We start from the raw sequence: 24,450 nt of genomic DNA on the forward strand, positions 1-24,450 counted from the left end.
TAGAAATTGAGCTCCCATTTGACCCAGCAATACCACTCCTGGGAATATATCCCCGAGAAGCAAAAAGGTATAGTAGAGATGACATCTGCATTTCTATGTTCATTGCTGCTCTGTTTACAATAGCCACAATATGGAAAAAACCAGAGTGCCCAAAAACAGATGATTGGCTAAAGAAACTCTGGTATATTTACACAATGGAATACTATGTATCTGTCAGAAAACATGAAGTCATGAAATTTGCATATAAGTGGATCAACATGGAAGGTATCATGCTGAGTGAAATGAGTCAGAAAAAAGAGAAAGATATAGAAAGATCGCACTGATATGTGGAATATAAAGTACCTGAGAGGTACAAGCTTACAATGTTGCGATTCCTGGCAGACATTTCTCTGGACTTAGTTACTAAAATACTAAAATACATAAATCCAAAACTATGCTGCTGCTAGTGCGGCCTCCTGACCTCATATCTCTTCATTCTCAGCAATGGAAAACAAATTACCAAATGCTTTCTTTTCAGCAGATCGACTTTAGGGGGGAGAAACTCCAAATCAATAATAGTGAATTTTTTTTGTTGAAATATTGAATGTAATCAAAGTAAAGTGAAAGTAAAGTGAAATTTACCAGTTACACATGCGGGGTGGGGGGCTAGGGAGATGGGGGTAAGGGGGGTATATTGTGATTCTTGATGGTCGAATATGTGCACTGGTGACGGGATGGGTGTTTGAGCATTGTATATCTGAGACTTAAACGTGAAAGATTTGTAACTTTCCACATGGTGAATCAATAAAAGAATTAAAAAAAAAAGTTGTGTTTCTTTTTCACATCCCTTTCATGTTACCCTGTCTCTCTACCCTAAATTCTGTTCTCAAGGGCTGGATAATCAGTACAGCAGAATAGCCCAGTGCTTGTTTGGCTTCTGGTTGACTTTTTTGTTCCCTGTCACCTCATGTGGTCATTGGATTTCCACCAGGACTGATCCCTGAGCAAAGAGCCAGGTAAGCGCTTAGAAACATTATGTATGGCCCCAAATAAACCAAAAGTAGGAACAGAGGGTATAGGTATTAGGAACCTGAACTGATGATCATGGCTGCGAGAAATTCAATACCAGCGTCCAATATGGTCTTTTGAATTCGTCAGGAGTATTCCTCAACAGAGAGCCCGGAATAAGCACTGACCACTTTTGGTTATAGCCAAAGAAACAAGCAAAAGTCGAATCTATGTTTCCATGCATATATTGATTATTAATATTAAATAAGTGATTGTCTTTTATCTCCTCATGTTTAAATAAAGCACAGTAGTTACCCAAAAAAGTATATTGTGAGCTGCCAACTAAGCTCCTAGCTTCCTACATGCAAGCCAGTACCTTCTTTAATGCTGGTAATGAGAATTTATATGAGGCCACACTTTTTAATACCTTGACAACTTGAATTAATGTAGCTCAAGAGGAAGTTATTCTCCCTGTATAGCTGCTGCATTAGAAAATTATGTTTATAGTGAATATGCCTTGCAGAGGTCTTCCAGTTACATTTTGGAAATTAGATTTAAAAGTCAGTTTTATATTATATCTTGTGACTTTTAAGCTTTAAAGATCTTATCAAGAATAAAATTAGACTAACTTAATTTCTTTCTTTTTTTCCCTTAGTAAGTATTCATTGAATTCATTCTTTTATTTAGTGGGCATGATAAAAATATTTTAATTCAGAGTACTTTATAACCTGATAAAACTGACCCTGCATGCAATAGACCAATCAACTTCATTAATAATGCAGTCAAGCTGTATAAGAGTTTTATTGTAGTAGTTGGAACTGATGAAAAATTTTAAAAGGGCAGATCTAATATGCTAATGATAGTTATATAATTTCCAAAGTTTCCAAGCAAAGCAATTTTCTTACAAAAATATTCTATATTTTTTCTGCTTATATATCAGTATATTTTTTTCTGAATTAGGACATCAAGAAAAATATAAATTTTGCTCCTGTGCATCAGGGGCCCTTCAAATAGGATCACTGCCTCAAGTAGCAGTAGGGTGACTTTCTGCCACTCTGCAATCCTCATCTGGGATCAGTATTATAATAAGAATTAACAGCTTTATGTTAGAAAAAAGGAGATCATGAATTTTTATTTAAGTGGATCGGCATGAAAAGTTTCATGCTGAGTGAAATGAGTCAGAAAGAGAGAGACAGACATAGAAAGATTGCACTCATCTATGGTACATAGAATAACAGAGTGGGAGACTAACACCCAAGAATTGTAGAAACAAGTACCAGGAGGTTGACTCCATGGCTTGGAGGCTGGCCTCACATTCTGGGGAAAGGGCAACTCAGAGAAGGGATCACCAACTATAATGTAGTCGAAGGCCATACGGGAGAAGGGAGTTGCGGGCTGAATGAGGGCTAGAGACTGAGCACAGTGGCCACTCAACACCTTTATTGCAAACCACAACAGCTGATTAGAGGGAGAGAACAGAAGGGAATGCCCTGCCACAGTCACAGGGTGGGGTGGGGGGAGATGGGATTGGGGAGGATGGGAGGGATGCTGGGTTTACTGGTGGTGGAGTATGGGCACTGGTGAAGGGATGGGTTCCCGAACTTTGTATGAGGGAAGCATAAGCACAAATGTGTATAAATCTGTAACTGTACCCTCATGGTAATTCATTAATTAAAAATAAATAAATTTATTATAAAAAATAGCAAGTCTGTCTGATGGGTCAATAGTTATATTCAATTCAAAAATAAATTTAAATGCAAAATAAAAAAAAAGAATTAACAGCTTTAGCAGAAGCGAGTTATTACTTTTGAGGTATCCAAGAAGTTCTCTTCACTTACTTGTATTTAACTAACCTGCTTAGATAAATCCATACAGATATATACTACATATGATAATGCATAACTTCCCCTAAATGAAGTATACAGCATGTGAAAGTAATTTTATTTCATCATTTAGCAAGGGAATTTAATCACTATTTGTGTGCTGATTTCTTCTTTCTCAATGAATAAACTTTTTATGAGCATAAACCCATACATATATGAATGGTAAGTGATCATACTAGAATGTAAACAAAAAGAGATTATCTTAAACTCTGAAAACATGTAAACATCTAAATATATAAATAAGTGTAAAAACTATGAAACTTTAGATCCCACTACCCATCCAAAGTGTTTTAAACTTGATGTGTAATACCAATAATTCACGGGGACTATGATAAGACCCTCAGGATAAGCTTAAACTGTGGTAGTATCCAACTATATACTATTTTACTTTATACACACATGCTAACTACAAAGCTTATTGCATACATTAGTCAAATATATTTAAAAAATAAATACTCAGAGTTCATACTTATTGGACTGTCTCCTCATAGCAGCAGCAGGTCAGTTTTTTTTTTGTTCTTGGTTAACAGAGCCATTTTGTAGTAGAGATAAGGACCAGGAAGTTTGCCCTACAGCTTGCAAGCCGACCTCACATGCTGGAGGAAAAAGCAGCTCAAACAGAGAAAGAAGGGGACATCAAGTCAAGGCTGCTGGGAGGACCTGCTCTGGTTGGGAACTGCCGAAAATTGACTATAGATAGAACACGATGAGCACTCAATGCCTCTATTGCAAACCACAATACCAAAAAGGAGAGAGAGAGCAAAATGGAATGCCCTGACACAGAATCTGGGTGGGGAGGGGGAGGGAGTTGGGGGGTGGAGGGACACTGAGATCATTGTGGTGGAGAATGGGCACTGATGGAGGGATAAGAAACCAATCATTGTATGACTGAAACGCAAACTGTTACATTTGTGAATGTAACAGTACCTCAAGGTTATTCACTAATAAAAAACAAAACAAAAGAAACAAACAAAAAATAACAGAGCTATTCTGTACCAGTTTATAAAGTTCAGGTCGTTGATCTTAGTGATATTATTGAAATAAAGAATTCATTATTATTTTTATATTCATCTGCCTGTGAAGCTTGTTACAAGCATACAGAAAAAAAGGAATATAAAAATGTTAAAGAATATACTTTTATAAGTAAAAACAGATTTTAAACCAGAACAAAATAATAGGCAGAGATTAAAATTAGAAAAGAACTGAAACTAGAGGTTTCAGTTTCATTCATTATATGCATATCATTCAGTATATTTAGATCACATGAAAACATATATAGAAAACTCCACCTTGTAAAAGGTTTATAGAAACAATATACAAATTCAGAGCAGTAGCACATTAACAAAACCAAATTAGCACAACCAAAAAACTGCTGTGTTCCTGTAGAAGAGCATAAAAGAAATATCCTGCTTGTAATTTTCAAAAAATATTAAGCTCTTATATTCAAATTAATATGGACCAAGAGTTAGTAAAAACGGTCGGTTGCTTTAATTGCACACTCGCAACATAGATTTGATTCCCAGCACCCTGTACAGTCCTCATAGTTCCCCATGGGTGCAGACCAGAGCCAGGAGCAAGTCCTGAGGATTGCTGGGTAGGTAAGAAATACAAGGAAGCATAAGGTAATGGGAAGACATATTTAATTTTTATGAACTAAATAAGGGCTGGAGTGATACTACAGAGGGTAGGGCATTTGCCTTGCATGTGGCTGACCAGGTTTCAATTCTTCTGCACCTCCCAGAGAACCCAGTAAGCTACCGAGAGTATCCCGCCCACATGGCAGAGCCTGGCAAGCTACCCGTGGCATGTTCAATATGTCCAAAACAGTAACAACAAGTCTCACAATGGAGATGTTACTGGTGCCTGCTCCAGCAAATCGGTGAGCAACAGGATGACAGCGACAGTGACAGTGAACTAAATAAATTTTCAATATTTCAATGACCATTTTATTCAATACTTCATAAAGATACAATGCAATTTCTACCAAAATTCCAATTGCATTCTTCAAGGACATAAGAAAATGCTACTAAAATTGTATGTGACTTTAATGATCCCTGAATAGTCATAGCATATTTGAGAGAATGATTAAGGTGATAGTATCATAGTACCAGACTTTAAAGTATACTATAAATCTATAGTAATCAAAACAGTATGGTGCTGGAATAAAATCATACTCATATACCAGTGCAATAAGATTGGGAATCCAGAAGTTAGTGTTCAGATATACTTAACTCATTTTAAAGTACATTAAGTGAAGTACAATTTTTCTATAAAAGGTGATTTGAAAATTCTTCATCTGCATGAAAAAATAAAATTGGTGAAGCAAGTTTTTTTTATTGAAATTAAAACTTTGCTACTAGATCTAAATCCATAACTACACAAAGAGAACATAGACATATCTTTCCATATATTGACTTCAGAGATGACTTAAATTATTTAACTTCTTTGGCAAAAAATGCAAACACAAAACAATATGTAAAGTAATTGTGCTGTATATACAAAACTGAATATTAGCATAAAATTAAACATTACCTTTTGCTACAACTTGGGTGTAGCTAGGTAATGTTAAATGAAATCAGCCTAGAGTGAAGGCAAAATGGGTAATGACATCACTCATATATCACTACATGTATAAAGTAAAAGGAAAATAAAGAAAAATGCTCAATTAAGGTAAATCCAACAGAACTGAAGCTACAAAGAGGAGTGTTGAGGGTGAGGCAGTATAGACTAGATGTGACAGAAAGAGAGTTGTGGACAGCTGTGGAGGAGTTTTTTCACTTTGGTGATTATAGAGCACAATGTATGACCCAAACATGAAACTTTAACAGTGCTGTTAAACATACTACCTCTATAATAATACTACAATAAAATGGACATACATATATGAAAAGAAAAGTAATATAAATGAATATACGTAATAGTTTAATTATTTTTCTGAAGATCACTTGTATCACTTTCATCCCGTTGATCCTTGATTTGATCGAGCGGGCACCAGTAACATCTCCATTTGTCCCTGTCTCATGCTAGTGTAGCCCAATGATATCTGCTCGCTTCAGGAACAGGAAGAGCCTGAAATAGTTCATGCAGGGTTTTGCGAAGAAGTCTGACCATCTCATTGTTGGGTGGGCAGCCACGTGGTCTTTTGATGTCCCATAGAATTCAGTTGGTAACAGCTCTTGTCCAGCAGTTGTCTCTGAATTGCATTACATGTCTGGCCCATCTTATTTTTGATGCCTTGGCAAAAGAGACAGTGTCCCTGATTCTTGACCATCAATGGAGGTCAGAACTCAGGATTCCTTTTTACTTGAGTGAAACGTGATACTCCAAGCATAGCTCTTTCATTCCTCTTTGGGATACCTGAATAGCGTTCTCATTTTGTAATTGTAAGGCCCAGGTCTCTGAGGTGTATGTTAGTGCAGGAAGAATGGTAGAGTCGAAAAGATGTGTCCAGAGCCAGAGTTTCTTTGTCCTCTTAACCACTTCTTCAACACTCTTGCACGCATTCCACGCTACTCTCTTCCTCCTCCACAGTTCTGGCACCAAGTCATTCCTCATGTTGAATTCTCGACCAAGGTACACAAAGCTGCTGCATTCAGAGATGTTCGTTCTATCCATGACATTGGCCATTATCTCCCAATCTGCCTTTTATTCTTCATCTACACGTTTTCCACTCCAGTCATCTTGAATAGAATAGGCAGAACACTAGATGAAGGATAACCATGCGAGCAAGCCACGTTCTGAAATGGATTCAGTACGACCAACCATATCTACACGGTGACCAAACTCATTGAAGTTTCACGAGAGTTCAAGATGCCACTCTGTCTAATGTTCATCAATTTAAAGAAGGCCTTCGATTCTATTGAGACTGAAGCGGTCATCAAAGCCCTAGCCAAACAGGGCATTCAAACTCAGTACATCAAGATCCTCCTCGAGCTGTATTACAGATTCACCACCAGAATCTCACCATTCTAAAAGGAAGTGATCAATGATATAAAGAGAGGGGTTCGAAAGGGTGATACCATTTCACCGAAACTCTTCAGTGTTGCCCTCAAGAACATCATGTGACGACTGGAATAGGAAGGAATGGGAGTGAAGATAGATGGTCACCAACTACACCACGTCCACTTCGCTGATGACATTGTTCTCAGAACACCAAACATTAGCCAAGTGGTATATGCTGACCAACTTCGACCTTGAGTGTGGAAAGGTCGAACTGCAGCTGAACCTCAGCAAAATGATGTTCATGAAAAATGGACTAGTCCCTGACATTCCATTTTTCTAAAGATCACTTGTATCACTTGTAGTCCCGTTGATCTTTGATTTGCTTGAGCAGGTACCAGTAACGTCTCCATTTGTCCCTGTCATGATCTAGTGCAGCCCAATGATACCTGCTCACTCCAGGAACAGGAAGAAACTCAAATAGTTCATTCAGAGATTTGACGAAAAAATCTGACCATCTAATTGGTGGGCGGCCACGAGGCCTTCTGATATCTCGTGGAATCCAGTCGGTAACAGCTCTAGTCCAGCGGTCATCTCTGAATCACATTACATGACCGGCCCATCTGATTTTTGATGGGCAAATGAAACAGCATCCCTGATTTTTGACCATTGACGGAGGTCAGAACTCCGGATTCCTTCTCTCACTTGAGTGAGACATGATATCCCTAGCATAGATCTTTGGATTCCTCTTTGGGATACCCAAATAGCATTCTCATCCTGTTTGCATAGGACCCAGGTCTCCGTGGCATATGTTAGTGCAGGAAGAACGATGGAATCGAAAAGATGTGCCCAGAGTCGGAGGTTCTTTGTTCTCTTAACCACCTCTTCGACGCTCTTGAATGCATTCCACGCTGCTCTCTTCGTTCTGCACAGTTCTGGCACCAAGTCATTCCTCATGTTGATCTCTTGACCCAGGTACACATAGCTGCTGCATTCGGAGATGTTTGTTCCATTGAGAGCAAATGGAGCTTCAGGGACCAGTTTGTTTTTCATGAACATCATCTTGTTGAAATACATCTTTCTGAAGATACATAACTAATTTCTATCTCCAGAAATCTACATTGTGAACTAGTATTATTTTTCCACAGGGAGAACATGTACTGTACAACTTACAGAACTAGGGTTGTGGCTTATTGTAGATCATATGAGTAATGTGGCAGGCTACAAAATTAATATACTAAGATCTATCACCTTTCTATATACAAATAATGAAAAAAGATATATTACAAAAGCAACACTATTCACAATCATTCCTCAGAAAATCCAGTACCTCAGAATCACCTTAAATAAAGAGGTAATAGACCTATACAAAAGTAAAATTATATAACACTAAATCAAGAAATAAAAGATGATAAAAGAAATAGAAACACATCCCCTGCTCATTGTTTAGCAGTATTGATATAATCAAAATGGAAATATGTCCCAAAGCATCTTACAGATTCAATGTACTCCTTACAAGAATACACATGACATTAAAAAAAAAGAGAGATGAAATACTTCTAAATTCCATATGGAATAGTACCCCCCTCCTCAAAAAAAAATATTTCTAAAGAAATCCTTGGGAAAAAATAGATGAGAGACATCAATTCCCCTAACTTTAAAATGCTACAAAGCAGTAATACTTAAAATAGCATGGCAGTGGAATAAAGGCAGACCATTAGGTGAATGTAGTAGACTTGATTAACCAGAGACAGGCTCTTAGGTATAAGTTAATCATTGATTTAAAAAAATATATTGAAGTCAAGCAAGGGAATTCTCTTCAACAAGTTTTGCTGGGAAAACTGGAAAGTTACACACAATAAAATGAATTCAGACTTCTTTCCAATGTCCTGCACAAAAGTGAAATCAAATGAATTAAGAACCATGATATCAGAACTGAATCCACCTGAACCCATAAAATACATAGAGGGCAAAATAGGCAGAACACTCTCTGGTAATGAAGCTAAAGGAATTTTCAGGGAAAAAAAACCAAAATGACCAAGCAAATGGAAGCAAAGACAAACAAATTTGACTTCATCAAATTAAGAAGCTTTTGCAACTAAAAAAAGATGATAACCAAGATGAAAAGAGAGTCTGTGGAAATGGAGAAATTTACTCAACACTTACCTGATAAAGGGTCAATATCAAAGGCACTGGTAGAACTTTATATGAAAATGAAAAAGAAAATACCAACTTCATAAAACGTGGCAAAAATGATGAACAGAAATGGCAGAAACTTCTTCAAAGAAGAAATGCAAATGGACAAAAGGCATACTGAATCATTTCTGTTTACCCAGAATGTCCACTTATTGAAAATATTTCCCAAGTGCCAAACTCAATGGAGAAAAGACATTCACACCATTATGTCCTTACAACACTATTTACAACAGTCCAAATAAAAAACTAACTGAAGTGTCCAATTGAGACTGGATAATGAAACTATGGCATCTATACACAAAGAAATATTACTCTGCCATAAGAAAAGAGAAACTATATTTCTGCTACATGGGTGGACCTGGAAAATATCATGCTGAGTGAAGTTAGTCAGAGGGAGAGAGACCAATACGAAATGATATCTCTCATTGCAGCATATAAGAAACAATGGTGGACTAAGGAATACCTAAAGAAAATGGAGACACAGAATATTAGAACTGTATTTAGTTAGAAACTTTGTAATGTCATGAAGACTACATTTTAAAAATTACTAAATAATTTAAAAAATAAAATGAAGCCAAAAAACCCGTAAAAATCTGATTATTAAATATTCATTTAGTTTATTTATTTTTTTAATTTAGATCATGGGGGGATTTGGGAGCTAGTGATACTTCTGTCACAATAGTTTCACAAATCTGTAAACAATTTGTGAAGCCTAGAAGAAAGAAATTACATTTATACATACAAACAATGATTGGAGAAAACTTATTTTAAATAATCATAATTATAGTTAATCAGAAAAGATTAAAATGCATTGGTATGATCAACTAAATAAGTAGACTAATTTATAGAAACAGTATAATAACTTAGAAACTGATCGTTTCTAATCTCTTATGTCATTGTAGGCATCCATGTCCTTATATATTTAAGTACTAAATAAATACAATAATAAACACTAATAAACTCTCACATATTAGTGTGCATAATTGAATACTATTACTATTTTAAACAAAGTTGTTTGTTACATCAATTTCTAAGTTAAGATATTGTTTTACATCAACACATTAATTTCTCAATGTTTTCCCTAGGTTCATGTAGATATGAGGTATTGTTATCATTTTATCCATGAGGACTTGGGGTCTTTCATTGATGTTTGCAGCTTTCCATCACTCTTGTTACTTTTCCTCACTTTCTCTGCATATGTAATGATCCTGGCTTTAATGCTGCAATGAACTTCCACCTGTCTCTTCTGTCTACTTTCTTCTAAACATTTTTTGTGTTTAGGTCATCATATAATTTATGGCAAAATTATAAACTTATTTTCCCTTTCGAGTTTGAAATACATAATTCTAATGTCCAGTGTATGGATCCTCTTAACTCCTCTCCATGACTTAGTCCTGATTTATAACTTTTTGTTTGTTTCTGCATTCAAACTGATGATCCCTTGGATTTTGGAGAAGATAATTTAGTAATTTCTGGCAGAGCTGCTTTCACGTCAAAGGATGCTCTTAGTGAATGTTTATCTGTGTTTGACTGAGGAGAATGCTATTGTTCAATCACTTCCTCAAGCCTGGAGAGAGTGGTTCTTTTTATTCAGCATTTTGAATATGTCACACTATTTGCTTCTTGCTTATAGAATTTTACTTGAGAAGTCTTAGGTGAGACCTATGAGTTTTTCCTTCTGCATGACTTGACTTCTATTTTTTCAAACTTTTTTTTTTTTGTTTGTTTGTTTCTTGGGTCTCTAGGAGTCTTTCTTTCATCCTGACAGTTTTCCTACAATGTGTCTTGGTGTTCTTTTTTGGCTAAATCTGCTTGACTCTGAGTTTCTTAAGTCAATGAACATGTACCCTTCCTCAGAACATATTCATTCTCAGCTATTATTTTTTCCACCAGTTGTTCTCTTTCTCCAACATTGAGAAGATTGATCCTCTTTGAATTCATATCCTTTAAATTCCTGTTATCTTGCTTTCATTCCTCTTTTTTTCTTTTTTCTTTGTTTATTGATGAGGCCATATAACTTCTACTTTCACATCCTTCCATTTTTCACCAGAAGTCTTAAGCAACTATTCACTATAAATGTTTTTCTTGCCCTAATACATTTCCAAAGATGGCAATACAAGTTACTCATCTCTAGACTTCCTCTCTGTTTCACACATGGTTTTTGCTTATGAGTCTTGACTCAGCTATGATTACTTGTTTATCTCTTTGTATTGGGGACACAGGGGCAGAATCTTATGTATATCCTCACAGTTTTTCATAAACAAAAAAATAAGCTGTTTGTTTTTATTCTTAACTTTTTTACTTGTTAGTAATAACTTTTCATTATTTATGTCATTAGGAACTACTTGTTGATTTATTTCTTTTTTGCTTTATCTATATTCTTATTCTCCTAGAGTTAATTTTTGATATCAATTTCATATATTTTTGCAATAATGTTAGCAATTTATCTTACCAGGAATATTGCTATGGAATTATTTTGTGACATTGATAAATTAGATTGTATAAGAAAAGAGAAATGATAGTAGATAGTTATTTTAAAAAGTATAATGTTTGTTGTGTTGAAACTGAAAAACTCATTGAAAAATCTATGTGGACATTGCTGTTATATAGGTAATTTAGATTTTGTTTCCATGATTTCGGGAAGAAACCAAATTAGATAGCCTGTTATTGAGCCTCTATTAGATATGCTATATTTTAATTTGTTTGAATAAATACAGCAATAAAGAGGAATATAAAGAAGTATATTAAAGAAAGCATTATAACCAAGCTGAATTGTATTGATAAAACAAGTAAGAAAGTACCACAATATCATTTAAATGCATAGGGTTTAGATAATAGTAATATATAAAAATAAATTTTAGGTTATAGTTTTAGAGAGTGAAAGAGTCAAGTTTTAGATAATTTTAATAGAATGTTAAAAAATCAATATAGTAACTGTAGCAATATTAGGGCATGTGGAACATTTTCCTTGCACACCTCTGAGCTGGGCTGGATCCCCAACACCATAAATGGTTCCCCAAGTACTGTCAGAAGTTAAGTTCTGAGCACTGATGGGTGTGACCAAAAAAAAAAACCCAAATGAACAAATATATTTTGGCTATCATAGAAAGTTATGAAAATGGTGAATGAGTTTGTAAATAGTTTAGAAAAAGAGATTTGTGTGTGTATCCTGAACTCTAATATGTGCCACATTTATTTATTTCCTAGAGCTTGCTTTTAATTTTATTTATAATCATTTATAATATTGAACTATAAAAATATTTATTTGTATGCTTTCATTTTATTCTCTGAGTTGCACACAATTTTAAGCATTCAACAGGCAATACGTTTTGAGTTTTAGTATTATTTGAGAATAAGCACTAATTAAAAGATCAAGGAAAATATTATTGTTCTGTTGAATATTTGTTACTTCCATCTACTAAAATCGATCATTATCATATTTTTTAAAAATCTGTATAATTATTTTAAAGATATATTGAAGGAGTTTTTGCTGATTTTCTTTTCAGAATTTTGACAATTGTTTATATAATAGAAAAATAAATTACTCAGTAAGAGTTATATATTAGTCAAAGTGCATAACTCAGAAAAATTTCCTCAGTCACATGGGCTAAAAATCTTGAAAAATATATAGTCACTCATTGGTTATATTACATAGTTATATAATTATTAAGGCCCAATTTTTATGGTTAAAGAAGATTTCAGAGGCGGAAAATGAGTACAGTGTTTTTCTTCGGGTATGAGATTTTACTTACTATAAAGTAGATAACTGGAGGAGTGAGGATTTTAGTTGAAATGTTTTTGCAATATTTGTAACTAGCAGGAAATGCATTCGAATTTATAACCTGTAAAAACATGAAATTAATAAGGAGCTTACAAAAACTTCACTTTGTACGATAACCTTAAAATTAAAGTAAAACAACACTATACCATGGATGACTAAAATCTAATCTCTCTTTTTAAAGTTGAACTGATATTATTTTAAATTATTAGTTTTTTAGAAACTTTATGAAAGTAAATATACAGTCACTAGAAAAAAAATGTCCTTAAATTCCTAAGAATTCTCTAATACCACCATGATAATAAAGTTTTGTTAACCAAGCATTTGTTAGAGGTCAGGTGGATATCCAACAAGTCACATCAATTCAGCTATTATTTGCAAGGAAATATCATTAGACATCAGAAATGTATCTCTTTAAGATACATTTAAGATACATCTTTCCCCCACCTCATACACAAATTTCAAATCCACATTGATAATGAACACTTTGAACTGATTGGCTGTACAACGGTGTTTTACATGGGCCTCCGGTAAGTTTAACTAATTTTATAGAGTGACTTCACTGAATTCAGGACACCAGTTTACTTACACATTGCCAGTTTATTGTCAAAGTCAGAAACACAAAAACCGAGTGAAAGAGACTCAAAGTTAGGCATGAAAAAAGTGAATGACAAAGCAATAAGGCAGTATAGGGGCACATACTGCCAAATTCCTGTATGCTTACCAAACCAAAAGCTTAGTTCCATCATTTGAGATTTTTTTTTTTTTTTTTGCTTTTTGGGTCACACCCAGCGATGCTCAGGGGTGACTCCTGGCTCTGCACTCAGGAATTACTCCTGGCGGTGCTTGGGGGACCATATGGGATGCCGGGGAAAAAAACCCAGGTCGGCCGCGTGCAAGGCAAACGCCCTACCCGCTGTGCTATCGCTCCGGCCCCCATTTGAGATTTTTAAGGCAAGTTTCTTACACAAATGTTGAAGCTGCTGGTGATTGATAGTTTCTCTCTCCCCACCTTGAGTATCAGGAAAGTGGGATTTACGTTTCAGTCATCTAATTACATGTTGAGTTTCCTGAAAATCAATTTCTATTTTAGGTACTTCTCCAAATCACCTCTTTAGAATAGCAAAACTCATCTTTATTACTCTCATCACTTATAAAATTTCAAGAGTTTCAAGAACTCTATATTAGAAATGGAAACAAACACAAAATACAGATGTCATATCAAACATCTCATAAGTCAGAATATGACAGCCTCAATTTATTTTCACACACAAATGGAAACTCAAAGTCCATGTAAAAAACAATATTCAAACTACTAAATAACAAGAAAATAAGCTTAACATAGAACACCATAAAATGCACCATAACAATTATACACTTAATGTTCCACATATGAAGCTATTAGGAAGTTTAAAGACATCCATTAACTTTTTTTGCTTTCAAAATTTATTTTATTAAATCACCATGAATTTCAAAGTTATCTTGGCTGGCTTTTTGACATACAATATTCCGCCACCAATCCCATCACTAGTGTTAACCTGCCTCCACCAGTGTTCCCATAGATCCTTTCCTACCCCAACCCAACCCTGCTCTTCCTATATTGACAGACACCTTTAAAATCTGGTTATTCACATCTGGATTTGTGATTTCAGTGTTGTTGACTCCATGGTTTAGTTATTTAGCTCTATCATTTCTTAACACCACTAACACATCTGAGTCCCCTTAGTCCCTGGCCCTATTGCTTCTCATCTCTCTTTAACCTTCCTTTTCACTCTTTACTTCTCCTCCCTGAAATTGGTGTCAAGTGTGATCTAGGCACACCCTTTTAAATCATTGTATTTCTACATCCAGTTACTATGAATACTAAATATAAGTGATATCATCCTATATTGTCTGTCTGGCTTATTTTAATTAACATGATATCTTCCAATACCATCCAAGTTGCAGCAAATAGCATGATTTCATCATTCTTTAAAGATGTGTAGTATTCTACTGTGCATATACACCACATCTTCATCATCAACTGATCTGTTGTTTGACATCTAGGTTGATTCCAAATCTTAGCTATTCAATAGTGGTGTGCATATGTTCTTTTGAAAAACTGATTTTTTTTTTATCCTGGATGTTCATGCTCAAGAGTGGAATTGCTGGCTCATAGGGTAGATCAGATTTGTTTACTGAGGACTCTCCATGAAGTTTTACAAAAAAGCTGAACCAGACAGCAATGAAAGAGAGTTCATTTTCTACCACATCCCAACCAACATAGATTGTTCCCATTATTTTTGATATGTGCCATTCTTACTGGTGTGAGATGGTATTTCATTGCTGTCTTAATTTTGATCTACCTAATAATAACTGATGGTGAGCATTTTTGTATGGTGGCCATCTGTTCTTCTTCCTCAAAGAAGTCCCTGTTCATTTCCTATCCCAATCTTTTAAATTAAAAAAAAAAAAACTGTTGCTCGTCTTTGTGACTATTTTATATATCTTAGATATCAAGCTTTTATCTGCTAACCACAAATATTTTCTCCCACCCAGTTAGCTGTCTTCAGGTTTTATCCTATGTTTCTTTTGTCATGCAGAAACTCTTTAATTTGATGTAGTCCCATTGTTTATTTTCAGTTCTGTAGCCTTTCGCAGTGTCATTGTATTATTGAAGACACTTGATGTTCAAATCTTGGAGTGGCCTGCCTAAGATTTCCTTGATGCATTTTATAAACTCTGGTCTAATCTCAAGGTTTTTAATCCATTTTGAATTGACTTTATGTAAGATATGATATAGGAATCCAATTTTAAATTTTTGTAAATACGTGTCACAAACAAGATTTTGGCTGTTACTTAAAAAAAAAAAAGTTTCCAATCACCACCACCATATTAACTCATCCCTGGCCCTGCTCTTCACAAACAAGTCTCCTAAAAGACAAATGTCAAGCCACTAAAATTCATGAACACATGGTCTCTGGATGAAATCCCTGAGGTGCCATTGGAAGGGGAGTAGGCCAAGTTCACAGCTTTTTGAAGAACCAGCAGCCCTACTCACACCCAAAATCCACCAACACACCAGTGACCCAAATCCATTGCTTCATTAATACTCTTTGCAGTGACACCAAGCCACAAAGATTCCAGGTAGTTTGGTTTTCAGGCTGAGAACTCTGGAGTCTCTTTTGGAGTCACTGGAGGTGGTGTGACAGTCTCCCCACTCATTCCTCCAGAAGCCCCAGCAGCAACGCAAACCTCCACCAGCTGCTGCCATGTCGACACACTGGGCCAGTTCTACAGATCCTCTATATGGATTGTGCAGCTGTGTATACCTCCAAATTGCACAATATTGAAATTCCAGAAGAAGCACACCAAACAGAAGCCAAATAATTCAACAAACACAAAATAACGCAGAAGGCTCAAGAGGCTCAAACATCTCAGTAAATCCTCAGAAAAGGATTTAACAACACCATGGTGAAATGTAAAATTTTCACAAATTTTCTAAGATATTTTTGATAATTTCTTTAATCATTTCGTTTTAACAAGGACTATAAAATAAATTATTGCGTGTTTGATAAGAGGCAGGTACGTGGGGAAGTTGAGAAAATGGGTACAATGGTTGAAGAAAGGTGACAGTGATGTTGGACTGGTATTGAAACATCAGAAACCCATACAACTATATTATGTACAACTTTGTAAACCATAGTGTTTAAGTAAAATATTTGAAAATGAAAAAGTAACATAATTAAAAATAGACAAAACTAAGATGAATAAATAACAAATTTATATATTTCACAGCACTCTAGGCAAAGTTGAATTTGAAAATATACCACAAAAATGCTCATAATGTAACTTAATAATTCAAAAATGAATCAGATGGCAGGCATATATTATTTACAATAAAAATAGTAAACAATGTAAATATTTTAATTTTTATTTCATTTGAGTCTTGGAAAGAGGAAAACAAATAAGGATTAGAAGAAAACTTAAAATTTAAGAGCTGGTCATTTAAAAAATTAAGAATATTGTAAAATCAGATATTAAAAATAGCAGTTGAATGAAAGATAAATAAATAAATAAAATTATATAAATTATATACGAATCTATAGAAATTATAAAGAGGCTGTATTAAAAGAAATAATTGTCAAAAAAAAGAAATAATTGTCATTTTATAAATGAAAGTTAGAACAGAAGAGAAAGCAATTATTATAAGAGACAGAAAGATTGCCTATCTAGAATAGTAAACCAAATATAATTATTTTTGGCAAATGAAGCTGAATTAACAACACTATAAGAATTAACAATACTTCATAAGAAATTAACAACACTTTACAACAAAAAAAGAGAACTTTTAATAATCTGACTCATATTAATAGAAATAAAAATACACACATATATTACTTAGGAAAAAGTAAGATGATTATAATGACAGGCTGATTTTAAAGAAGAAATTATAATAAATATGTAGTCAAATTTATAGGAAGACTGAACAAAACTAAGGTAATAAAATGAATATCTGAGGCATATACATATGCATACTCTCTTATGCAGAGAGACAATGCCCTCTTTCTTTGGCCCTATGATTAAGACAACATACTTCTAAAATAATTATAAATTAAATAAACATACTCAAACATATAGTATAATTAAATGAGTCAGTACTAAAAATACAAATCACAACATCATGACAAAAATAAAATTAAGAAATGCTTCTGTGGAGTGCTGCCTGATATTTTAAGGGAATAAATACTATTTGGTTATCTTAGGGTTTTTTGGATTTTTTTTCAAACTTTGAAATAACATTAATTTATTATTTATGCACTTCACAATACTATATATCAATGTTCATGTTTTAGTTGTCCTACTGTCAGAGTATAAAGATTTGTTTTCATAAGACATTGCCTATTCTTTGTTTATTTTTTAATATTACTAATATTTCAACTATGAATCTGATAACGAGATACTATATCTTCATATGTAAAATGTATCTTAATATATTAAATATATAAAGCACTCATAAAATCCAATTGCAAAATCAAAAATGCCCTTATGTAATTGGGGAGAAGAGCTATATAGAATAGTCTAAAGAAGATAATAGGTAGACATCAAATATATGAAAATAAATTATTATCACAGACTCTAACTAAAGTTCAAAATGCCCATAAAAATGGCATTTATCAAAAACGTGGAAAGAGTCAAGACTGGTGGTGATGGAGTGAAACAATATCCTTATTAGCTCTTGGAGATAATGGAATCGGGTTCAGTCTCTAAGGAGACAGTCTGAGGATGTCTCAAATGTTCAAAAGAGAGTCCTGTGGTTTCACTTTTTGATATATACTTAAACCAAGAACACAAAAGCACTAATAGAAAAGATTTAATCAGAACTTGGTTTGTTTCTCTCCTTAACAATAAACACATCAGGAAACACGCCAACAATACATGAGTGAAGAAATCAATTATGTGATATGTAAATAAAACAATAGAATACTACTTACTTATAAAACATGAAATCTTACATTTCACTACTTGAGTGGAAGTGAAAAATGCCATGATAAGTCAAATGAGTCAGAAGCAAAAGGAAAAATACCTTATTATCTGATTCAGTCAGACACTGTCAGTCACTGTCATCCCGTTGCTCATCAATTTGTTCGAGCGGGCACCAGTAACATCTCTCATTGAGAGACTTATTGTTACTGTTTTTGGCATATCCAATAAGCACGGGTAGCTTGCCAGGCTCTGCCGTGCGGGCTCCATGATCTCAGTAGCTTGCCGGGCTCTCGGAGAGAGCTATCGCTCCAGCCCATCTGATTCAGATGTAGAATATAAATAGAGAAGAAAATCAAGGCAGTATACTCAATAACCAGTGAAAATAAAACACAGTAATTTGCTATCATAATGAATCATACCATGCAATCACTGGGAGATGTTCATTAAGAAGGATAAGAAGAGAGGGGGCATGAGAGCCTAGTGTTATTGGAAGAGGAATTTCTGGACCTAAATGGTGTGTATGATGCCCAGACATTGTCGAAAATATAAATACTACAGTAAAGTACTCCTAAACCATTGCAAAACATACTACTATATTCAAAAATAAGTAAGAATGAATATCCATCATTCAATTAAAAATTTGAAAAAGGTGGAGCATCCCAAATACATTATATGAGTATAAAAAAATCAACCTCTCATCAATTCTTGAAAGTGAAATATAAAAAAAATCCAGACTAACATGTTTGATAAAGAATATGAAAAACTTCTCAACATAGTGTTGATAAATCATAGTGTTGACAAAAAAGTAGAAAACAAGAAAATAATTATTTTGACACTGTGGAAAACATATAATTGAAGCACAAAAAGAATAAGATACTAAAATAATGGTCATAGTCATAGATATCTAAGTGCACTGGGTGATAACTAAATTAATAATAAAGTAAATCAATAGTAGCATATAGAAATAATGTAGCTCAACACAGTAAAGGGAAGAAAATAACAAATCCAATCCAAAAGTCAAGGACCTAGAACAAGACCAAGATATCAACCCTGATCACTCTTTAAACATTGATTTAGAAGTCATTGCTAGACTAATTAGCAAAGAAAAATTTGTAAAGACAATTTAAATTGAAAAATAAACTTGTGACTATTGGTGTATTAATACACACAGAAATTGTAATGGGGCCCAAGGTTGTACAACCGGCAATGTGCTTGCCTTGCATGCCACCAACCTGAGTTAGATCCCCCATGTGTCATATGGCCCTTGAGAAGCCCCTCCAGAAGTAATTCCTCAATGCAGAGCCAGGATTAAGTCTTGAATGCTTTGGACCATGGATGTGGCCCAAGAAAATAAAGGAGAAAAAAGAATGAACGTCATACAAACTCAACAAATAAATTTAGAAATAAATATTAATTTTAATAAAATTCCATAATACAAAACTATACACATAAATTTGTAACATTTAAAGATTCAAATAATTGTATGAAAAAATAGAAAATGATTAAATAAGATTAAATATCATGCCCTGTTTTATTGTTACATAATAAAACGAAGAAATGATAGAAATCACATGCTTATGCAATAAACTTTGTTAAAATAGCCATGTTACATAATTTCAGATATATCATAACCACTATTGATATGATTAATTTAAGATGATTTTTGAAATTTAATTTAATTAATACTGAAATTTAGGTATCATAATTTATAATACTGATAGTGATAGGAATTCATACATAACGTGTTCCAAAACCACAACATACACCAGATTACCCCCATCCTCAACATGCCTGAACACACCCCATTCCCTGTCCACAACTGTAAGCTTAGTTTTTCAGACTATGTCTCAGGCTACGTTTTCTTTGGCTATTCATTATTATCCTCATTTGTCTTTTATTATTCCATATATGAAAGATATGCAGTTAATTTTGTATCTGTCTCTCTTCTTCTGACTTAATTTATTCAGCACAAAAATTCAGGTCCACTCAGGTAGCAGCAAATTGCATGATTGCATCTTTATAGTTGAGTAGTATTTCAAATATTAGTTGTTCATATATATGAAGATCTGTCTCTAGGTTTCAAAATTATTTCATTGGTTTGTGAGTCAAGGTTTTCCCACACTATTTTGATAACAATAGCTTTGAAGTATAATTTAAAGTAGGATACAGACAAGTTTCCCATTTTAATTTTTCCTAAGATTGATTTAGATATTTGGGTATAAGTTATGTTACACTATATAGATTTAAACAGCATTTTCTGTATATATGTATTGGTGTGTGTGCATACGTTGAATCTATATAATGCTTAGGTGCCAGGGACTGGCCCTGGATAAGCAGGTCTAAACAGGGATGATTCAATAGATAAGAAAAAAAAAAAGAAGACAATAATAAGAGAGAAAATAGAGTCCTGTGTTAGTACTGCTCTGTAGCACTGTAGTCCTATTGCTCATCGATTTGCTCGAGTAGGCACCAGTAACGCCTCCATTGTGAGACTTCTTGTTACTGTTTTGGGCATATCGCATACACCACGGGTAGCTTGCAAGGATCTGCCATGCTGGCGAGATACTCTCGGTAGCTTGCTGGACTCCCCGAGAGGGATGGAGGAATCAAGCTTGGGTCAGCCGCGTGCAAGGGAAATGCATTACCCACTATGCTCTCACTCCAGTCCCTCATATACTGAGGAACCTGACTGTCCTTTAAACACAATATTTATTGCTTAGAAGTAGTAATCATCAGAACAACATTCTTTCACCAGAAGCTTAACTATCTTTATCTTTCTCTCTATTATATATATCCTTTGTTCTTAACACTTTGGATAATCATTTTGCGAATACTAATCCTTCTCATTCCTGAACAGAAGGTATATTTCCATCGTCTTGTGCCTTCTTTTATTTCAGTATTTAGTTATAGTCAATAAAAGTTATCAGAAAATGTTAAAGAGAACAAATGCATTAAAACAACATTAAGTACTGTAGAGACAGAAAGAGAGTATAGTAGTTTAGGTGCTTGCCTTGCAAGCAACCAACCCAGGTTCAGTTCCTGGCACCACATCTAATACTCTGAGCCTCCTACAAGTGATTCCTGAACACAGGTAAAGAGCACTGAGCTCAGTAATTTCTAAGCACTGCAAGGTATGCACACCAAATATAAATTATTACATATATGTTACATGGATTGTTAATATGTTACATATTAGTAATCATAGGATTTAAATATTCAATTTTAAAATTTACTCTAAAGTAAGTGTAACTGTAGTATTATGACATGAACAGGGATAGATATCAATGAAGTAAGCAGAACTAAAACTTCATATATAACCCCTCATTAATGCAATCAATTGAAAATTAACAAAATTTATCAGTTAAGAAGGATAATTTCATATGCATCATACAGAGACAATTAAATATTGGCATTAGAAATGAAAAATGTAGGTTTTTGCCACAAAGCAATCACAAAATCATTGCAAAATGGCACATAAACATAACTGCAATTGCTATAGTTAAAGACATAAAAAAGAGAGATAAAATATTGGTGACTTTGAATAGACAAAAATTGTTCAATATGATAAACAAGTGATACCTGTAGGAAAAATCTTGACTTAATTAAAATAATTTATACTCAAATGACATTAATAAAACGTGTTAAGTATTGTTGAATATAGTTTCATGGTATAAATTTGTTTAAGTACTTTTCCATTATTGCATAATGAACACTTACAAATAAATAAAATGGCATAGCTCTTCTAGTAAATATTTGAATTGACACTTTAAGTTACCTATAACTTGCTATCTTTCCCCCCAATTTTCTGGCCACACCCATTTATGCTCAGGGCTTATTCTGGCTCTTTGTTCAGAGATCACTCCTGACATCCTTGGGGGAACCATATGGGGTGCCAGGAAATCAAACTTGGATTTGGTATCCAAGTTCGATATCAATAGCTGCATGCAAGGCAAGCAACTTATCCACAGATTTATCTCTCTGGCCCATGTAAATTCTTATCTTACTCAATTCCCCAATTAAATATAAACTTTCAAAAAGGTTCAAAGGATTCCTAGAATACATTCATTACTTCCCCATGCTCAGTATCCATGATTTGTAAAGAACCCAAAATTCCCCAGAACATACAAGCAGAAAAATAAACTTACAGGTGCACAACGGAAAATTATTCACCTGTTAAGAAAGAGTTATATCCTAGCATTCTCTGCTATTTGGATGGACTAAATAGTATCATGCTGAATTAATAGATAGCAAATTCATAATGATCTCTGTCATATGTGGGATGCAAAGAAGCATAGTACAGGGATTAAACATGACTGCAATATAATCCCTGGGAATGGGATTTAACTATGGTCAATAGTCAGGAAGAGTTGCAGTGTTGTAGTGAAGAACAAGACCAAGAGCAGAAGGAGTAGCTCCATGGGAGAATGCTTGCCTTGCCTCTGTGAGGGAGGGCATTTCCCACCTCAGCCTCACAAAGAAAACAACGAAAAAGGCAAATAGGATTTGGGTCAATATTGAATGGAAAATAACACATATATATGTCTGTATGCATACTCTAGCATCATTCCAAGGATTCCTCTCAAGGGGAAAACACAAAGAACCCATTCATGCATAACGATGAAACTAAATCATAGAATCAATGTTGGATGAAAAGATACATATAAAATATATATTTTATAATCAATTTCAAAACTTGAGATGTTCTGGAATCTGCATTTTAGAATTTAATGATGCATTTATATAATATGAATGGAAGTTAATAAAATTTAAAATGGTTTATGGATACATATTATCAGTGTTGTAAGAATTATTATTTTCTTTTTGGGGGAGCACATTCAGCAATGCTCAGAGCATTCTCCTGCCTCTGTGCTCAGGAATCACTTTTGGTGGCGGACATAGCCACGTGCAAGGAAAGTGCCTTCCTTCAGGTACTATCTCTCAAGCCATCAGAGGAATCACTTTGAGAAGTGGCAGCATTTAAATCATGTTAGGATTGGAATTAAACTTTAGTTAGAAAGCATCCAGAATGACATTAAGTCAAAATGAGTAAATTTGGTCATAGAAATAATTGCATTTGGGAGCAAAGGTTCAGGTTAGAAATCCAAAATTATATCTCAACTTGCAACCCAGGTTTGGCTCGGGTAGGTTGCAGTACTTCAATTATGTAAATAAAGACACATTACTAGCGATTTTTGATCAAGGTAAAGATTAGAATGATGGTTAAATTAATAGCCAAATAAATAGATCACAAGGTAAAAACAGGTGAAAACCTTCTTTATCATTCATTTCAAAGTTAATACTGTCCTTTCTGGCTTCTTGGAATTTAATCAGACTGCATAAATTTAGAGGTTTTTTTCAGTTTAAGTAAAACAGTGATTTTTTTCCTTCCAGAATTCACCTGGCCCTATTCTGAAACAGATTCAGTAATGTCAGTTTCTACACAGTTGCACTAGTGCTAACTTTTCAAGGAATGATTCAATGACACATTGATTTTAGTGCCCTTTTGTTTTCTTGTTCTCTATCTCTCTTTCTGTTCCTCTCACTCAAAATATTAAAAATAAAAGCAAACACTTATATTAAACATCTTAAAATAATGAAAAGCAGATAGATGTAGATTTATTTTACAGGAAACAAATACATTTTATAAAAGAAAATATAGCTAGAATGTCACCTCAATGCTCAAGAAAATTATAAAAGTCATCACACAACTAAGTTACTAATTTATACCTGAAGATATAATGGGTTGGAACATTTCTCTGGGATTAACTAAATTATAGAGAATGAAAAACAAACTTGCTTAGAAAATATTATTCTTATTATGTCTTATTTTATAACACTCTGGGATGGGTGGTTTTTTTGACAGCGTTTATTATTCAAATCTATGAACAAGGACTATCTCTAGATTGTTTTGTATTTTCTATTTCTTTTAGCAGTGATTTGTAGTTTTTGATGTACAAATTATTTTAATTCCTTTTTAAGTAGATTATTAGGTACTTTATTTTTATGTGATTATAGATCAATTTTTTATTGATTTGTTTCTCTTTAGTTTACTGTTTGAATATAGAATTACAACAATAGATACCAGAGCATAGTACAATGGGTAAGTTGTTTTCCTTGCATGTGGTTGACCTAGGTTTGATCGCAGCACCCCATATGGTCCCCAAGACTTCCAGGAGTGATCCCTGAACACAGACAATCAGG

Source organism: Sorex araneus, chromosome 3 (assembly GCF_027595985.1).
Source record: "Sorex araneus isolate mSorAra2 chromosome 3, mSorAra2.pri, whole genome shotgun sequence".
Classification (NCBI taxonomy): Eukaryota; Metazoa; Chordata; class Mammalia; order Eulipotyphla; family Soricidae; genus Sorex; species Sorex araneus.